The sequence below is a fragment of the Camelina sativa genome, chromosome 2 (assembly GCF_000633955.1).
Source record: "Camelina sativa cultivar DH55 chromosome 2, Cs, whole genome shotgun sequence".
In the NCBI taxonomy this organism is placed as follows: domain Eukaryota; kingdom Viridiplantae; phylum Streptophyta; class Magnoliopsida; order Brassicales; family Brassicaceae; genus Camelina; species Camelina sativa.
This window is the reverse complement of record NC_025686.1, coordinates 2,588,028-2,605,674: the sequence shown is the minus strand read 5'-3', so window position 1 is coordinate 2,605,674 and position 17,647 is coordinate 2,588,028. Positions and strand designations below refer to the sequence as shown.

At 36.5% G+C, this 17,647-nt stretch overlaps 1 pseudogene; it reads left to right on the top strand.

Annotated features, from left to right (window-relative positions):
• Window positions 1,692–16,624, top strand: LOC104715517 (annotated as a pseudogene).

Below are 17,647 nucleotides of genomic sequence, written 5' to 3'. Positions count from 1 at the left end.
ATTTACATCTTGTTTCAGGTTTTGGATGATGAGAGTGATCATGGCGTTGATGGACACGCTTCTTCTCTGTGCTACTTCTTCAAAGGGTTTCTTCTTCCTCTTCACACACGTCTTTAATTTACTTCTTCTTTTTGTTCATGTTCCTTACGGTTTTTGCAGGTGTTTTGGAAGCCAGTTATGATATGATCATGGCGTTTTCGTTTTTTTGTTTTGTTGGTTTAGATTTGATGTCGGTGATGCTTTGATTGATCGTTGTCACTCTAATTCATGATATTCTTCTAGAGTTTGTTAATTTTTTTAAATTGAATCGTTCAATGCTCTTTTAATTAACTCTTCTTGTTGTCTCTGTTAATATTTTAGATTGTGGGGGAAGGAGTATGATTTGATATCGGTTGCTTTGCGCATCGGTTGTCGTTGTTTCAGGTTTTGGATGATGCGTGATTGAAGGGAAACGCTTCTTCTCCGTCTTCAGGGTTTTTGTTCTTCTTCTTCTTCTAATAAAACTCAGTCTCTGTTTATTGTGTTTTGAACCGATCGAACATTGGATTTTCTAGGGTTTGGTTTCTAAATTGCATAGGTTTGCTTTATATATGTTCATGCTATTTACATGTTGTTATGTTGTTCCAGGTTTTGGATGATGAAAGTGATGGCTTTGATGGACACGCTGCGTCTCTGTGCTACTTCTTCAAAGAGTTTAGTTCTTCCTCTTCACACACGTCTTTTACTTATTCTTTTTGTTCATGTTCCTTACGTTTTTTGCAGGTATTTTGGAAGCCAGTTATGATATGACCATGACTTTCTCGCAGGTTCCTTGATCTAAATCCATCTCTATTTGATTCAGTATTGTCTTTTTGGTTCGGTTTATTACAACCATAACTCCACCATTGTTCTGTTTTATGTCTCAGTTTATCTTGACACTTGAAGGATGCCTTTGATCTGTCGTCGTCGTCGGCTCCTATTACCTCTTTGACGCTCTCCTTTTTCCCTTTTATCTTATTTTAGTGTTGTTTTTAGATCAGCTAATGTCTCTCTTTGATGCAGATAACGAGGATCCAAGATTCCTAAACAGAGAACCAGCATTCAGATGAGAGATCGATAATCCACAGATTCTTTTAATTATTCTTAAACTTTGTCCTTTTTAACTATTTTTTGGTATTCAATATGTGTTTTTAACGAGAATGTATTTCTTTCTCTTTGATGCAGATCGTGAAGGCACTGGGAAGACAGATATGGTAAATCTAAGCCTCTGGTCTGTCATCTCTTTAAGGTTTCTTCTGTGCTACATCTTTTAATTATCCATCCGTCTTCTTTACAACCACAAGCTAACCTTTGTTCTGTTTTATGTCTCAGAGATCGATAATCAAGGAGGATGCCTTTGGTTTTTATACATTGCCATCAGTTGCTTGCTTTATATAAATGTTCATGTGACTTTCATTGTCGTTATGTACTTATTTCAGGTTTTGGATTTAGGAGGATGCTTTTATGGGATTTGGCTTCGATGGAAACGCTTCTTCTTTGTGACGTCTTCAGCGGTTTTGTTCTCTTACTCATAAGTCTTAACACTGTTTTGCTCTGTTTAAGAATTCTGGGAATTGGGCTCTGGTTTATTAATTGGCCCACCATAATTCTTTATTTCTTTCTTCTTTTAGGGTCCATTAGTTGATGAGACGTTGTCGTTTTGCAGAATCGTCTCCTTCCATCCCCTCCTTGTCTGAAAACAAAACGGAACGGAGGAGTGACGACTGAGGAGTGAGGGACTGATCTGAGCTTTTTGGTATTGATTAGAGGTAGTACCTCTTCCTTTTTCCTTCTTCTTCTTTTAATTATCTATGTTTCGCTTTAGTTAAAGTTTTTGTTCTGTGAAATAGGTGGGCGTTGATTGATTTATTTGATTCTCTCTCTCTCTCTCTCTCTCGTTGAGCGCTGTCAAAAAGAGTTGTCTCATCGTGCGGCTGTGCCAGGTTTGTAGTTCATGTCTCTGCTTTGTGTTTTTTGTGACCTCTAGTTTCATGAATTAACATTGCAGGATGTACAAGGATGGTAGCATCATTCCATTAGATGATTCTTTGGGTTATGCTTCAAATTTTTCACACATGCTGGGATATGGTAGTCCTCAGATGAAAAACCTCATGAGGCTTTATCTCAGCGTCCACAGGTTTTTTCTGGCTCTCTCTGTCTCTACATGTCTCAAAATCTTAATCAATAAGCTACTTTTTTTTAATGTGTGTTATGATTTTGTTCGCTCTCTCAGGTTCCGAGCCAGCCGATAGTGCAGCCAAGCAATGGCCCCTATCTTGAAGGAGATTCTGCCATGATCCAAGGTTTGTTTGTTTCTTCTCTTGGACCAGGAATTTTGGGAAATTATCTTTCATGGAGTTCAGGTTAAGTTGGATTTATATTCTTGTCTGACATGAAAGTTCTATGATTTGTTTTACCATTACAAAACGAGTTTGCTCTTCTATCTTTTCCTCTCATGAGGATGCCTTGACCGGTTGGTGATGGATCGTTTTTGTCTTCTCTGCGCTACATCTTAAGGGTTTTCTTATTCCTCTTCACACGTCTTTTACTTTTGTTTTGTTTTGTTCCTTACGGTTCTTTCTTCGTTTTGCAGGTCTTTTGGAAGCAAACCATGATCAGTCATCATAAATCCATGTTATTGTCCTCATGGGTTCCTTGCTCCAATCATCACTCTCTTACTCATGTTGCTCTTCTAGAGTTTGGTTTCTAAATTGAATCATTCAAGGCTTTTTTTATTATGTTCTTTCGATTTTTAACTCTACTTGGCTCTGTTAATTTTAGATCGTGAAGGAGGATGCTTTTATCGGTTGGTGATGGTTTTGATGGCTTGTTTTTGTTCTCTCTGCGCTACATCTTCAGATAGTCTTCTTCCTCTTAACCGATTTATTTTCTTTTTCTGCCTATCTAAAAAGAAAAAAACATCTCTGTCTCTCTTTGATGCAGATTGTGGACACACTAGGATTTTACTGTGAGAGGTTCTGAATTTTTTTGCTGCGAGATTTTTTTTTTTGCATCAGATTGCTGATATTTCATAGATACTTTGAAGCATTATAATGGCGAAGAGAGAGCAAACAAGTCTCTGAGAGGTATGTATCTTTTTGTGTTCTTATAAATTCTATGATTTTGACTAAGTCAGTGTGTATGAATATAGTTTTGTGTCTTTGATGGGTTTGTTTCTTTTTGATTCTATGAAACAGGTGCCGGTGATTTACATGATTGAGTTGATTCAGAACACAATCGTCACCAAACATGCTTAAGGTAACAACAGAAACTGGTTCTACTGATTTGTTCGATGAATTTGCTTTTCTTTTTAAAAGTTGTTGTTGTTGTTGGTTTACTTTTTTTTTGGTTACTATTACAATTTAGGGTCTAACTATTTTGTGAATCAGATCAAGGAGATCATCATTCAAGGAAGGTAGAGACCATGTACAACTAATTCCATGAGCCAACGTCCAACATGATGATGAAGAAGAAGAACACCTCCAGGTTTTGTTTCAAATTATCCATCACTTATGTCTGATTTTGTGTTATTATCTGTTCATTGGGTTGCTTTGAGATTTGTTAATGATCAGTGTTTCTCTTCATATTAACTTTTGAAAACAATTTGCAATCTGCTTAATTGGGAATTTTATTGTTGTAGGGCATGATACGTAGTGGAATTGATAATGGTGCTGGTTGTTCCTGTTCTCCTAGTGTCACCACACTGCTATAGGTATGTCTGATTTAGCCTTATTTATGATGGTCTGTCTGTTTGTCTCACTATCTATTGGTCTTACTTGTATTCTTGTTAAAGTCGAGATTTGGTGACTTGTGGAGTGCATTGATTCCATATGCAGGTAATGAATTCATTCGATCCCAAGATCTTACAAGTTCAGATTGCTGATGCGCTTTGATCTGGAGAGGAGAGGCATGGAGCTTCAGCTTTTCTTTTAAGTTTATACAGGGGATTCACTTGATTTTCATGTTATTTTGGCGAATTGGTTTTCTTTTTGTGTTGCCTTATAGCTCAATAATGCTCACTGACTTGCTGCTTCGTGTTTGTGCTATGAAGGTGGCTTTCTCCATTGCGATTTATTCTGAGCCTGTCGTCGTTAAATTTAACTCCATACGTATCTCGGGTTAGTTATCTGTTTCTTGTGTTGCTTTGAGATTTGTTAATGATCAGTGCTTCTTCATATTAAATTTGAAAACAGTTTGCAATTTGATTAAATGGGAGTTTTATTGTTTTAGGGACCTGAGACGAAATGGAATTGATAATGATGCTGGTTGTTCCTGTTCAGATCATGAGGAGGATGCTTTGATCGGATCGTTTTTGTCTTCTCTGCGCTACATCTTCAGGTATTCTTCTTCCTCTTAACTTATTTTCCTAGGGTTTGGTTTCTACATTGCATCAGTTGCTTTATATATGTTCATGTTGTTATGTTGGTTCAGGTTTTGGATGATACTTTTATCAATGAGAGTGATGGCTTTGATGGACACGCTTCTTCTATGTGCTACGTCTTTATGGGTTTTCTTCTTCCTCTTCACACGTCTTTTACTTCTTTGTTTTTTGTATTGTTTTGTTCCTTACGGTTCTGAGTTTAACTTTCAGGTTACCTCACATCTATGCACATTTTGTTTTATAGCATATCAGTTGTTTTATTTAATATTGGCTAGTGTTGGTCCTTTTTTTCTTGTGTTTCCCAGATGATGTTCGTGCTGTGTACACACATTCAGATGAGAGATCGATGATCCACAGATTCTTTCCTACACGATTTTGTTCTTAGACTTTGTCTTTTGTAACTGTTTTTTGTATTTAATGTCTTTTTAACGAAAACATCTCTTCTCTGTTGCAGATCATGGAGGCACCAGGGGGGACTGATATGACAAATCTTTCTTCTGGTCTGTTATATTTTTATGTTTCTTGGTGCTACATCTTTTTATAACCATTGTCGTCATTACAACCACAAGTTGACCGTTGTTCTGTTATGTCTCACTTTATCTGTCGTTGCTCCATGTTACCTCTTTCACGGTCTCTTCTTTCCCTTTTGTTATATTATACTGTTCACATACAAGCTAATGTTTTTCTTTGCTTGTGTTAGATCGTGGAGGTTCAAGGCCTTATTGGAGGGAAGGATGGTTTGCGTATAACTTCGAGTTTCTGGTTACTTCACAATATCTTGCTTTTTTTTTAATTAACTAATGGCTATTGTTTCTTGACCTTTGTGTTTGTTTTCCAGAAATCACTTCACTTCGCAGATGTAAGATATGTCTTGCTAACGAGTTTGTTCTTCTATCTTATCCTCCCATGCAAAAGGCTCGACAAATTCAGGTATTCATTCCGTTTTCCCTCCCAAATTTGTTGCAATCAATTTGTTTTAGTATTACTTATTTCGGGTTCCTGTCCAATGGGGAGTCTTCAACATTATTTTGCTATGTAATTGAAATGTCGCTGATCTTCCTATCTTCCTAGTGAAGTTGGCATGTATGTTTTACTTTTAAGCCCAAGACCCTTTATTTTTGTGGAGGAGGATGCTTTGATCGGCTGGTGATGGTTTTGATGGATCGTTTTTTTCTTCTCTGCGCTACATCTTCAGGTAGTCTTCTTCCTCTTAACTGATTTTTTCTAGTGTTTGGTTTCTAAATTGCATAGGTAGCTTTATATTTGTCCATGTTATTTACTTGTTGTTATGTTGTTTCAGGTTTCGGATGATGCTTTTATCGATGAGAGTGATGGCTTTGATGGACACGCTTCTTCTCTGTGTTACTTCTTCAAAGGGTTTTGTTCTTCCTCTTAATACGTCTTTTACTTCTTCTCTTTTTTGTTTTGTTTGTTCCTTACGTTTCTTTCTTCGTTTTGCAGGTCTTTTGGAAGCAAGCCGTGATCCAATTATCACGTTTCTAATCCATGTTATTGTCTTCACCCGCTCTCATGGGTTCCTTGCTCTAAACTTATCTCTATTTGCTTCTTTATTGTCACTTTGGTTCGGTGGTTTTGTCTTATCTTCTAGTTACATAATGTCGTTTTTGTTTTGCTGGTTTAGATTTGTGGAGGATGATCCTGTGATTGATCGGTGATGGCTTTGTCTAAATTGATCATTCAAGGCTTTTTTATTGTGGAGGAGGATGCTTTGATCGGTTGGCGACAGTTTTGATGGCTTGTATTTGTCCACTCTACGCTACATCTTCAGGTAGTCTTCTTCCACTTAACCGATTTTTTCTGTTTCTTTCTATATTAAGTGAAAAAAACATCTCTGTCTCTCTTTGATGCAGATCATGAGGATTTGGATTACTGTGTGGGAGGTTCAAAGTGAAAAAACAAACATTGTGGGAGCGTTTGATTTATGAGTTTAACTTTCAGGTTGCCTCGCATCTTTACACCTTTTTGCCTATCAGTTGTTTTATTCAATATTGGCTATATTTTTACTGTTCACAGTGTGATAAGCTAATGTTTTTCTTTGCTTGTGTTAGGTCGTGGAATGTCGAGAATGTGAAGGAGGTACGTAGTTCCATTTTGTTAACTTTCCATCTACAGTATTCTCTGTTACCCCATTGGTGGTTTTTCTCTATTCTTTGGAGGTATGGTCATTTTTTCTTCCCCTTTTCTCTTTTTCTCTTTCTGATTTCATGATTTGCATTTTTCTACCGTTTAAATGCTAATCACTTCTGTTTGGGATGGTGTTTCTCTTTTTATGTGAATTTGAATGGTGCAAGTAGATGTTCTGTTTAGACTTGTTTGCCTAGATTCCTTTCAAGTCTACAAGTTGTCTCAACAGGGATGACTGAACTTGGGGATTCCATCTTTTTCGGTTTATTTGTCTTGACGCCTTTGTCTGTCTGTTATTTTCTTCTGATTGTTATATGTTTACTGTGTATTTTTAAGCTTTAATTTCCTCTTTAGTTGCTGATTTCAATTGGTATGTTTCATTTTTTTGGTTATTAATTGTCTTGTGTGTGTTCTTCAGCTTGATTTCTTTCATCCATCACTTGACTCTAATCTTTTGCAGTCTACTAGCAGTCAGATGAAAGTTGACCATAAGTTCTTTTGTTATATGGGTTTGTACTTGTTTTTTTTACCTTTATAAGATAAATGTCTACTAGCCTAGTTTTTTGTATTGAATATCTTGGAGTCTTTTACGACTTTTCTAGTCTGAGCTCATCTAGTGCAGAAAGCTAGACATGTTGATTCATGAGTCATGACTCATGACCGTTGTTAATAACCAGTGAGGTGACTTTTATGTTGTGGTGTAGATTACTTGTTGCGCCTTGTAGTCATAAAACGGCCAGTCTGCCACAATGAACTTTCACTTTTCTAAATTGCTTGGGTGGTCTTTTCTTATTTACTTGTCTGTTTTCTTGTTAATTAAGATTTTGGAAGATGTTATAAATATTGATCGGTGATAGCTTTGATTGATTGAGATTGTGTCACACGTTTTCTCTTTTGCTGGTGTCCTTTCTCCCAAATTTAGTTCCTAAGTAGATTGTTTTTTTCTGTAAGTTGATACAGATCGTGGACGCAATGGGATTTCTATGTTGAGTATCTTGAGTTGATTGTATCTTCTCGCCTATTATCTTTTGGTTTCTTCTGATTTCTCTGTGCTGCATCTTTTTTTTTTGTTTTTCCCCCGAATAACACAACTGCCTGTTATATCAACACTTACCTCTGTTATATTCGGTCTCAGTTAATCTTTGATCTCTCAGTATTCCATGTTACCTCTTTGCCGGTTTCTTATTTCTCTCTGTTTCCTTATCAGGTTTTGGATGATGCGTGATTGAACGGAAACGCTTCGGATATTTCGGTTAACCATTTAATTGTCGCATATTATGCAAAACTATAAAATAAACTTAAAATATAAATTATTTCTAGATTCAAAACAATTAAATATTTTAAATAATCAATATATGTAAATGTTATTATTTTGAATTTACAAAGTTAAATACTATTTTGTAAAATTGAATCCATATTTTTCCCTTTTTTGTATTTTTGTTATTGTATATTTGGTTAATTTTGGTTATATTCGGTTAGTTTTGGTTATATTTGGTTTATTTGGTTAATGTTAATATAATTTATGTTAGTTATGGTTATTTATTTAAATAACCAAACCGAAACCGAACCGAAAGAAACCGAACCGAACCGAAATTTCAAAAATATCCAAATGGTTACTATATTACTATATCCAAAATAACCGAAACCGAATACAACCGAACCGAAACCGAATGCCCAGGCCTATCTATAACACGTTTTTGCCTATCAGTTGTTTTTATTTAATATTTACTCTTGTTTGGTCCTCTGTTTCTTGTGTTCCCCAGATGATGTTATTGTTGTGTACACACATTCAGATGAGAGATGGATTCACAAATTCTTTCATACATGTGTTTGTTCCTCCTAAACTTTTTCCCTTTTTTATTATTGTTTAATGTCTTTTTAACGAACATATCTCTCTCTTTGATGCAGATCATGGAGGTACAGCGGGACTAATATGATAAACTTCGTACCTTTATGTGTGTGTTTTGATTTCATATCCACAGGCTGACATCAGTGCTCGTGGTTATGCTGGTTGGAACTTTACGTTTGCCTTGAAGGTCTTCCCAAAGGTACACTCTGATTTGATAAATCTTCACTATAACAACCATAACTTAACCTTTGTTCTGTTATGTCTCAGTTTATTTTGAACATGAATGATGCCTTTTGATCTGTCGTCGTCGTCGTCGGTTCTTGTTGCCTCTTTGACGGCAGCCTCTTTCCTTTTTATTTTATTTTAGTGTTCTTAGATCAGCTAATGTCTCTCTTTGATACAGATCATGAGGAACCAGGATTACTGTGTGGGTGGTTCGAAGAGAAAGAAAAAACATAGTGGAAGTGTGTTTGATTTCTGAGTTTAACTTTCAGGTTACCTCACATCTATACTATTGTTATATATATGTTCATGTGATTTTCATTGTTGTTATATATATGTTCATGTGAGGCTTTGATCGGTGATGGCTTCTAGGGTTTGTTAATTTTCTAAATTGAATCGTTCAATACTCTTTTAGTTAACTCCTCTTGGGTCTGTTAATATTTTAGATTGTGGAGGAAGGAGGATGCGTGATTGAACGGAAACGCTTCGGATATTAAGTATATAATCTAGAAATAATCTTTGATCTCTCAGTATTCCACCATTGTTCTGTTTTATGTCTCAGTTTATCTTAAAACTTAGGATGCCTTTGATCTGTCGTCGTCGTCGGCTCCTGTTACCTCTTTGACACTCTCCTTTTTCCCTTTTATCTTATTTTAGTGTTGTTTTTAGATCAGCTAATGTCTCTCTTTGATGCAGATAACGAGGATCCAAGATTCCTAAACAGAGAACCAGCATTCAGATGAGAGATCGATAATCCACAGATTCTTTTAATTATTCTTAAACTTTGTCCTTTTTAACTATTTTTTGGTATTCAATATGTGTTTTTAACGAGAATGTTTTTAACTGGGAGGACTGATATGGTAAATCTAAGCCTCTGGTCTGTCATCTCTTTAAGGTTTCTTCTGTGCTACATCTTTTAATTATCATCCATCTTCTTTACAACCACAAGCTAACCTTTGTTCTGTTATGTCTCAGTTTATGTTGAAGGAGGATGCCTTTGATCTGTCGTTGCTCCCCCCTGTTGGCTCTTTGACAGTCTCCTCTTTCCCTTTGTTATATTCTTACTTTTCACAAAGCTCAGCTAATGTTTTTCTTTGCTTGTGTTAGATCGTGGAGGTTACGGAGGGAAGGATGGTTTGAGAGTATATAACTTCAAGTTTTCTGGTTACTTCACATTTATACTAATGGGTAATGGATATTGTTGGTGAGGTATATATGTTCATCTTTACTAATGTTTTTCTAGGGGTTTTGTTTTTGTAAATATTGCATAGGTTGCTTGCTTTATAAATATGTTCATGTGATTTTTCATTGTTGTTTTGTACTTATTTCAGGTTTTGGATTTAGGAGGATGCTATTATGGGATCATCAGTGATTGACTTTGATGGAAACGCTTCTTCTCCGTGATGTCTTCAGCGGTTTTGTTCTTACTCATAAGTCTTAACACAGGGCTCTGTTTAAGAATTCTGGGAATTGGGCTCTGGGGTTAATTTGGCCCATCATAATTCTTTATTTCTTCTTTTAGGGTCCATTAGTTGATGAGACGTTGTCGTTTTGGAGTATCGTCTCCTTCCATTCCATCCCCTTGTCTGAAAACAAAACGGAGCGGAGGACTTGAGGAGTGACGACTGAGGAGTGAAGAGGGAGGAGTGAGGACTGATCTGAGCTTTCGGTATTGATAAGAGGTTTGTTCCCAGACCTCTATTTCTATTTTATGGCCAAAATCTTCTTCTCCTCTCCATTGACTATCATCTGATGATTTTGTCCTTTCTCTCTCTCTCAGGTTCCGAGCCGAACACTGTAGTCAAGTAATGTCCAAGGAGATGGCCCTTGTTAGCATTCTTCAATCGGGCTCTTACTTAAGCTCCTCTATAAACCAGAGGTTTGCTTTTTTATTCATCTTCGCATATAATTTGGTCTCTTTCCTCTCTTCACCATCGTTGTTGTTGCTTGTTGGTTTGGTCTAACTTCCTTTTTTATCTGGTGTTTCAGGATATCCGGTTCTTGGTGTGGGGGTTTACGGCATCTTTGGCCAAAGCGTCGGGATCACAGGTTATGCTTTTTAATGGTTGTTACTTTGACGTTTGATTGAGCTTAATCCAGGTTATGCAACTGAATTCTATATTCTTTCTTTTTGATGAAATCAGATATGGTGCAAGTGAGGATGGGAGGACCTTGTTTTTCCATAGCGTATTTCTCTTTAACTACTCTCATCTTATTATTTATTTGACTGATTCTAGATGGTTTTTTTTCTAAAAAAATTCATGTGTTGATTGACGAGTGTCTCACTAATTGCAGGGAAAGGAGTGTCACAAACTTAGCTGCTAGCTAACTCTACCAAGACCATGAGCAACATCCAAGAAGAACCACTCCACGTTTTGTTTCAATCATGGTTAAGTTCAACTGCTTTTTTTAGCCATTCTTATATGTTATTTCAGGATAAAAGATCCGTGCTAGAACCAAGTAGCTACACCAAACAAAGCAAGCTCAGGAAATAACAATTTACTCCTACCTACCAAAGCACAGAGGTCAACAACAAGGCCAGGTTCTATATCTTTCTTTGTGAGATTGTTAAGTGAGGTCATGAGAGGCTATTCTAATTCTTTTTTATCTTCTTCTTGTTCATTCAACAATAATCTTCGGGATGCGGACGTCTGAGCAGATTAGCTAATATGCTGACTTATCTCCGGGATGCGGACGTCTGAGCAGATTAAAACTGAGTCTATTGGATTGATGGTGTTTGACCAAGTACAGGTTTACAGACCGTGGCGAGTTTTGTCAAGAACCACCCGTGGCCTAACGTTTGTGGAGGTTGATCCTGCGATTGATCGGTGATGGCTTTGACTGATCGTTGTCACTCTCTTACTATGTTGCTCTTCTAGAGTTTGGTTTCTAAATTGATCATTCAAGGCTTTTTTATTATGTTCATGCGATTTTTAACTCTACTTGGCTCTGTTAATTTTAGATTGTGGAGGAGGAGGCTTTGATCGGTTGGTGACAGTTTTGACGGCTTGTATTTGTCCTCTCTACGCTACATCTTCAGGTAGTCTTCTTCCACTTAACCGATTTTTTCTGTTTCTTTCTATATAAAGTGAAAAAAACATCTTTGTCTCTCTTTGATGCAGATCATGAGGAACTTGGATTACAGTGTGGGAGCGTTTGATTTTTGAGTTTAACTTTCATGTTGCCTCGCATCTTTACACCTTTTTGCCTATCAGTTGTTTTATTCAATATTGACTATATTTTTACTGTTCACAGTGTGATAAGCTAATGTTTTTCTTTGCTTGTGTTAGGTCGTGGAATGTCGAGAATGTGGAGGTAGTTCCATTTTGTTAACTTTCCATCTACAGTATTCTCTGTTACCTCGTTGGTGGTGTTTCTCTTTTCTTTAGAGGTATGGTCATTTTTTCTTCCCCTTTTCTCTTTTTTTCTTACTGATTTCATGATTTGCATTTTTCTACCGTTTAAATGCTAATCACTTCTGTTTGGGATGGTGTATCTCTTTCTATGTGAATTTGAGTCAGGCAAGTAGATGTTCTGTTTAGACTTGTTTGCCTAGATTCCTTTCAAGTCTACAAGTTGTCTCAACAGGGCTGACTGAACTTGGGGATTCCATCTTTTTGGGTTTATTTGTCTTGACGCCTTTGTCTGTCTGTTATTTTCTTCTGATTGTTATATGCTTACTGTGTATTTTTAAGCTTTGATTTCCTCATTAGTTGCTGATCTCAATTGGTATGTTTCATTTTTTTTTTGGTTATTATTTGCCATGTGTGTGTCTTCCAGCTTGATTTATTTCATCTATCACTTGACTCTAATCTTTTGCATTCTACTAGCAGTCAGATGAAAGATGACCATAAGTTCTTTTGTTATATGGGTTTGTACTTGTTTTTTTTACCTTTTTAAGATAAATATGTCTACTAACGTAGTTTTTGTATTGAATATCTTGGAGTCTTTTACGATTGTTCTAGTCTGAGATCTTGTGCAGAAAGCTAGACATGTTGATTCATGAGTCATGACTCATGACCGTTGTTAACAACCAGTTAGGTGGCTTTTATGTTGTGGTGTGTGTAGATTACTTGTTGTACCTTGTAGTCATAAAACGGCCAGTCTGCCACAATGAACTTTCACTTTTCTAAATTGCTTGGGTGGTCTTTTCTTATTTACTTGTCTGTTTTCGTGTTGATTAAGATTGTGGAGGATGCTATAAATATTGATCGGTGATGGCTTTGATTGATTGAGATTGTGTCACACGTTTTCTCTTTTGCCGGTGTCCTTTCTCCCAAATTCAGTTCCTAAGTAGATTGTTTTTTTTTTTGTATGTTGATACATATCGTGGAGGCAATGGGATTTCTATGTTGAGTTGAATGTATCTTCTCGCCTATCATCTTTTGGTTTCTTCTGATTTCTCTGTGCTGCATCTTTTTTTGTTTTTTTCCCCGAATAACACAACTGCCTGTTATATCAACAATTACCTCTGTTTTATTCGGTCTAAGTTGATCTTTGATCTCTCGACATTCCATGTTACCTCTTTGCCGGTGTCTTATTTCTCTCTGATTCCTTATTAGGGTCCATCTGTAATTTTCTTCTGATTGTTATATGTTTATAGGGTATTTTTAAGCTTTGATTTCCTCATTGGTTTCCGCAAGGAATGATTATAATTGGTATGTTTCATTTTTGTTATTATTTCTCTTCTGTGTGTCTTCCAGCTGGATTTTTGTATGTCTACTAACGTGGTTTTTGTATTAAATATATTGGAGTCTTTTAGGATTGTTCTAGTATGAGCTCATCTTATGCAAAAAGCTAGACATATTCTTGTTACACAGGTTAACAGTAAGATTTGGACAGTGCCATTGGGAAGTCTTCAACATTATTTTGTCATGTTATATGCTTATGATTGTGGTTATTTATTTTTTTAATGTGAAGTGTTTAATCCTACTCTCATATGCTTTTGTTGGTGGTTTAGATGCTAATCACTTCTGTTTGGGATGGTGTTTTCTCTTTCTTTGTGAATTCATTATCTTCGTACATGAATTTATATGATGCAAGTAGAACTTCTATTTGGACTTGTTTGCCTAGATTCCTTTCAAATCTACAAGTTGTCTCAACAGGGATGAACATCTTCAAGTTTTTCAGGTTTTCAGGTTTTCATTCCTTCTTCTATCTGTTGATTTATATATATTGCCTGCATTTTGAAGTGTAATGTTCCTCATCTACCTCGTTCAATTCGCATTTCTGCTTATGCCTGATTCTTTTGTTAAGTCGTTTTCATAGATATTTCAGGTTACTACATGGTTTCTTCCTTGTTTAACCATTTTGGTGTGCTACATATATTACTAGTTTTTTTTTTTAATCTCAATTACATGCTTGTGATGGTAGCTAATCTATTTATGTATTGCTTCCCATCATAATAGGTATGTTGAGTATGTGAAGGAGCCAGACTCCCTTTTTGATTTTTTGGCATCGAAGATTGAGTTAGTATTTATAGATGTGGTTTTTTTTTTCTTCACTTCTTCTGTTTTGGTCACCGCTATATTTAAGGGATATGTGATCAGCTTTCCTTCCTTGTAGTCGCAGTTTTAGATTCCTGCGTGTAGATCGTTGGGTAACAATAGTCCTGCCTTTCAGAAGTCTAGTAAACATGTATATTGAGATATAGACGATACTCGTTTCGTATCCCTTACCTTGTACTTGATATTAAGAGAAGAGAATGTGTCTTCTGTAGTAGCTGCCCCTATCCGTTTGTGTCTTTCTACAGCTTATGTGTGAGATCCTTCTTTAAAAACAAACAGAGGAGGCAGACAGACTATGAAGAATTTACAAACAGGTTTCAGAACTTCAATAGGAGGGCTTGCGAGTGGCAATCTGTTGTTATTTTTTGCCTCAGAGTTCATCGTTGTAGCATTGTTGATTTTTAATCTCTCTCAACTGGTAGCAATCAAATGCAGCAGACAATATAACAACCCCAAACTGAACATAATACTCTATTTTTTACAGTTCAAAGGCAGTGTCAAAATTACAAATCATTGATATGTTGACTAAAAAATTCAACAAATATTTATAGATTTTACGACGAAAGAGAAACTCGTTTGAATAGATTTCCGGTTTAGCTTAACCTTTGGTATATACTACTGTATTTGGTGTTTCTGATTAGTAAATTCTCAATTAATCTTCCTTCCATTGAAACTTTTGTTCATGGATCTATCGACTTGGCCTGTTATTTAATTGAAATACTTGGGCCTATATATGGATTCGACCAAGACCGGGTTTGTAAAAGAACTGGCTAATATCAAGACACGTGGACTGACCGTGGAAATTGTGAGACCGCTTTATCACTAGTGTTGGTTGGTTCGTTTGGTTGATTCAAGAACCCCATGGCTCTGTTTCAAGAAAAGCTGTCACAATCCTCAAGTTATTCGTCGTTTCATTCTCTTCCGAAAATACTCGTTCCCAAGCATCTTAGTAGCAGAGTCTCCGTGACAAGGTCCCGTTCGATATGCAGAGCTTCGTGGCAAGAGGTTTCTGGTTCAATTTTATCTTCTTATTTGTTATTATCATCCTCTGTTTTTTTAGTTTAACTTTTCCTGCCTTTTTTAGCTCGCCGGAGTGTTGGTTTTCTCGGCGATACCTTTCACGGCGGTTAAAGCAATCGCGAATAACTCATTGGGAGAATCTCTTCGGCGGAGATTGGAAGAGAAAAAGAAAGAAGCCGTTGAGAATTCTTCAAGATTCAAAGCTAAAGCTCAGAAGGCTAGAACCGACAGGTATATATTAATATTTTGTGTGGATAGATTATCTAACCATTATTTTGACTGATCAATATTAATTCTCATCATCTTAAAAATTTATTGGTTTGTTCTTTGTAAGTGTGCAGCAAGTGGTATGGAGAAGAACGTCCCCGTTGGTTTGGTCCAATCCCATATGATTACCCTCCATACCTTACAGGAGAACTTCCAGGGGATTATGGATTTGACATTGCTGGACTTGGCAAGGATCGTTTGACTTTTGATAAGTTCTTTAAGTGAGTCTTCTCTTTTATAATTTTTAACCTGGTTCTGTTATAGTTATAGAAAAGCTAGCCATCTAGATCATGATTACTCTAGCCGACTATGACTGTCCCCAACAAATCATGTCAGAAACATTCTGAAAATTCACTGAAGTTGACCATTGTTTTTTGGTAAATAGTAGTTAAGTGATCCTACCGCTTGTTTTGCAGCTTTGAAATACTTCATGCTCGTTGGGCCATGCTTGCAGCGTTGGGTGCTCTAATCCCTGAAATATTTGATCTCACGGGAACTTTCCATTTTGCTGAACCTGTATGGTGGCGAGTCGGTTACTCGAAGCTTCAGGTTTCTTTCCGTAATTTAGCTCTCTTTTTTCCAAACATCTTTCACCATCTAGTCATCTAGTATCAAATTTCTAGTCAGTAGCATGACCAAGAAGAGGACGCCTTTGATTTTAACCAGGGAGAAACGTTGGACTAGGGCTGCACTTAGCTGGAAGCCAAGGTGTCATTGTAATCGCCATTTGTCAAGTAGTCTTGATGGTAATACATTTGAGAGACATCAAATACACATTTGCTCCATCTCATACATTCCTTTAACAAAAAAGCCTTTATGCATACAGGTAGGTCCGGAATATGCAAGATACTGTGGCATCGAGGCGTTAGAGCCACTGGGAATATACTTGCCAGGGGACATAAACTATCCCGGAGGGACGCTTTTTGATCCCTTGAACCTCTCTGAGGACCCGGTAGCTTTTGAAGATCTTAAGGTTAAAGAGATTAAAAACGGGAGACTAGCTATGTTCGCATGGCTTGGATTCTATTCACAGGCTGCTTTTACTGGAAAAGGTTCTGTACAAAATCTTGTTGACCATGTCTCTGATCCTTTACATAACAATCTGGTAGCCAACTAGCCATGCTTCTTCAGACATGAAGAGTCTACTATGTATGTACATATGTCAAAACAAAGACAATGCGTGAATATGTTTAATACCATATGTTACTTAGTACATTATAACTATAACCAACACTTATCTATTTCTAAATACTAAATCCTGTAATTGGCAACTTGAAGAATTTTAAAAAAAGAACAATCAATATAATGTGTATGTGTTGTTTTAAGTCTTAAAGATATTATGAAAGGTTCATAATAGAACGATCGATATACGTGTTACGGTTTTGTGGATTGTGAAACGAGTGATCATCACTAGTAGCCCTGGGCATTCGGGTACTCGGGTAGGAACCGATCGGGTTCGGGTTTTTCGGGTAGAGGAGTTTAGGACCCATTAGGGTAAACAGAAAATATTGGTTCGGGTTCGGTTCGGGTCTTACCGGGTTCGGGTCGGTTCGGGTCTAAAATTTCAGAACCTATAAATACCCGAAAAAATCGGATATCATTCGGGTTCGGGTATTTTGTACCCGATTACCCGAAATTTAACCCAAAAAACCTGAATTTTACCTGATTACCCGGAAATTTTAATGTTAAATATTAAAACAAATTTTTAAAAATAATTTTTTTTTTAAAATTGGTTAATTTTTAAAAAATTATAGCTAAAAATTTCAATATAATTTTGGTTATTTTGAGTATTTTCATTATTTTGCTCTAGGAAAAAATAATATTTTTGAATTTTAAATTGTAACTTTGAATAACTATGTTATAAAAAATATATATATAACTAATATTTTCTATATATGATTTTATTTCGGGTATGTCGGGTACCCATTCGGTTTTCGGTTCGGTTCCGGGTTCAGTTCCGGTTCTTCGGGTTTAGGAGATTAGGACCCAATAGGGTATTCTACCGGTTCCGGGTTCGGATTCGGGTCCATATTTTCGGGTCGGTTCCGGTTCGGGTTTTCGGGTCCGGTTTTTTTGCCCAGGCCTAATCACTAGTATCAAGGGCGGACGTACGTTACGGTTAACCGGGGCACTTGCCACATATAAACTTTTTTAGATTAATGTTATTTTACATGATTTTTTAAGTATGCCCCTGTTAAAATATCTTTTATTGCCCCATTACTTTATTTACTTCTTAGA